Source organism: Ornithorhynchus anatinus, chromosome 3 (assembly GCF_004115215.2).
Source record: "Ornithorhynchus anatinus isolate Pmale09 chromosome 3, mOrnAna1.pri.v4, whole genome shotgun sequence".
Taxonomy (NCBI): domain Eukaryota; kingdom Metazoa; phylum Chordata; class Mammalia; order Monotremata; family Ornithorhynchidae; genus Ornithorhynchus; species Ornithorhynchus anatinus.
The window spans coordinates 107,314,255-107,317,423 of NC_041730.1; the positions used below are offsets into that span (position 1 = coordinate 107,314,255).

Below are 3,169 nucleotides of genomic sequence, written 5' to 3' on the forward strand. Positions count from 1 at the left end.
GCTCTAGGGATGCCCAGCTCAACACTGGAGCTCTGATTGTTTAATTTTGCTAGGTGAAGTTCCTGAAGGCTGAAGCTGATAGGGTTTCTATTTTTTTTCCATTTTACTTTTTAAAAATTATTTTCCTTTGCTGCTTCATTCTCCTCCCCTTGGTTTTATTTTTAATTCTAATTTTTGGTTATATTCCCCAGTTACCATCTTTATGGTATTTTCCCAAGCACTTATGACACTGCTTCACACACAGTGAGCACTCATGAAATACCACTGATTGATTGAGCTATGCATAACTCCCTGACTTTGTATAGGAGACAGGGCTCTATTCCTTTAGTCCTCTTCGGGAGTCCTGATTTTTTTTTCTTTAGGTTTTACATATTGAGAAGCCAGCCAGACTTTCTATGATTCTCAAAGGATGCTGTTAAATATAGACTGAATATTGAATTGCATCTCCATCGTCCTGATCTTTGTGGTAGCAGAGAACTGTTTTTGAGACGGAGTTTGCTCCCTGCAGACCCATGAGTAGTGGTTAGCAATTGGCCACAAATTAAAGGCAGTGAAAGATTGCTAACCACAAGTAATAGAAGTTATAAAAAAAATGTAAACTAAATAACCATTTTTATAGTGGAATTGAACTGTGCAGCTATTGTGTAAGGATTTTTGCAATTACAACTACCTTTGTGTATACAAAGGGCTTTCAGAACAGAAATTCATACGGGGGAAAAAAGTCATAAGTGAAAGAAATCTTGAAATTTCAAACGAAGCTTATGTTAATTATTCTGATGATTCAGGTTCTGAGAAATAAAACAGTGTAAGAGTAAATTTTTTATTCTTTTCAAATTAGCAGAATTCTGGACTCAAAGGAACCTGTTTGGTGAGAAAATTTTCCTAGTCGTGGACATAAAACACAACTAGAAAAATACAGATTATCCAGTAGGCACAGTCACCATGTTCCCATCACTCCTTCAGGTGGGTCTCAGCCCTCTGATGAGTTCAAGAAAACTGGCAGTGGATTTTCTTGAATGGAGGGAGGATGATAATTCTTCCACTACATTCATTGGATTCCCCAGACCCGCTTATCAAGGGTGCAAATGGTGACGAGATTAAGCTCCCAATGGGGAGCATGCTGAATAATAGTAATTGCATTTATTAAGCACTTACTATGTGCAAAGCACTGTTCTAATCGCTGGGGAGGATACAGGGTGATCAGATTGTCCCACATGGAGCTCACAGTCTTAATCCCCATTTTACAGGTGAGGTAAGTGAGGCACAGAGAAGTTAAGTGACTTGCCCAAAGTCACACAGCTGACAAGCATCTGAGTAGGGATTTGAACCCCTGACTCCCATTTGACTCCCAAGCACATGTTCTTTCCACTGAGCCACGAAGGCCCTTCTGACCAACAGAACAACTGTTATCTCCATCCCATCTGAAAGCTGAACATCTGGGGGGTCACCCAAATCCATGGAAACCCCCATGAGGCATTTCACTCGGGGAGTGAGTGAACAATAATTTCCACCTACCCCATCTCCAGAGAGAAGCAGAAGGAGAATCAATCTGACCCATACAGGCAGCTCTTTACAGATCATACAATACATCTTACCTTACTTCACCGATCTACTACAGCCCACTCCACATGCTTTGTTCCCATAGAGCCACTTGCTAAGTGTGCCCTGATCTCAACTCTTTCAGTGCTGACCCCTATCCCACATCCTCCCTTTGGCCTGGAACTCCTTCCCCCTTAGTATATGCTAGACCTCCACTCTTCCTACCTTCAAAGCCTTACCAAAGTCACATCTCCTCCAAGAAGCCTGCCCCAATTAAGGCCTCTGTTACTGGAAGCATGTTGTGGGCAGGGAATGTGTGTGGTCTACTGTATGGTATAACAAGGACTTAGTACAGTGTTCTGAACACACTAAGTGCTCAATAAATATGATTGTCTGAATGACTTTGCCTTCTGCTTCATCCATTCATTTTCATCTGTACTTTTTGGGTCATCCTCATTCCCTGTGTACAGCACTTACGTTTATTTCCATAACATTTATTTGTATTAGGATTTGTCTCCCCTTCTGGACTGAAAGCTCGTTGTGGGCAGGGAACATGTCTACCAACTCTTGTATTGTACCGTCCCAGGCAATTAGTACAGTGATCTGCAAACAGTAAATGCTCAAAAAATACCATTGATTGATAGGGGAATGGTGGTGTGAATGGCAGTCAGAAGACTTGGATTCTAGTCCCAGCCCTGCCACTGTTCTGCTGGGTAACCTTGGGAAAGTTTCTTAAGCTCTCTAGGCCTCATTTTTTGTATCTCTAAAATGGTTTAAGATACCTGTTCTCTCTATCTCTTATACTGAATCTCATATGAATTGGGGACCGTGATAGTCCTGATTATCTTGCCTTGACTTCTTGGTCTAGTGCAAAGGTGACAGCATGGTCTAGTGGAAAGAACATAAGATTAGGAGTCAGGAGACTTGGGTCCCATTTCTAGCTCTGCTTCAGCAAACTACTTTAACTTCTCTATGCCTCAGTTTCCTTTTCTGTTAATTGGGGATAAAATACCTTCTCTCCCTCTCTAGACTGTATTCCCCATGCAGGACAGGGAAATACAAGGAAATACAAGTCTGATATCTCATGCTTGGCATATAGCATTTATTAAATTCCATCAGTATATTTAGTAGTAGCAGTAAGTAGTAAATGCTTAAAAAAAATTACATTAAGCTAATTTTTCAAAGACTTCTCAGGGTCATACCCGGAGAGTGTCCAGTATTCTACCAGTCTTGACTATGGGAGGGAGAGTTAAACAGAGGCATATCCATTCCATTCCTAGCTTGGGCAGTGGCTAGTGAGTGAAAGGTAATCTGCTACAAGTCAAAACTCACCTGTGCTGGGCAGCAGCATCAAGGGAGAGAGTCAAGGGCAGAGACTCAGGTTTACTGTGATGAAGGAGGCAATGGTAAACCAAATTCTGTGATTTTACCATGAAAACTCTATGGATACACTACCAGAACTATTGCAGATTAAGGTGGGACGTTCTGGGAGGGATGTGTCCATGGCTTCATTATGGGTCAGACATGACTCGACAGCATAAGCAACAATTTTTCAAAACCCCAAATATACATACATATACACACAGTGCAGATGGGGGTAAAATTTGTCATTATTAGACTTAGCTAATAT

At 41.3% G+C, this 3,169-nt stretch overlaps 1 non-coding gene across 1 annotated transcript; it reads left to right on the forward strand.

Annotated features, from left to right (window-relative positions):
* The first annotated feature begins 2,723 nt into the window (after positions 1–2,723).
* LOC114810834 lies at positions 2,724–2,861 on the forward strand. The gene has a single exon (XR_003758525.1). It is a non-coding gene; the product is annotated as a small nucleolar RNA SNORA7 (small nucleolar RNA).
* The last annotated feature ends 308 nt before the right edge of the window (positions 2,862–3,169 follow it).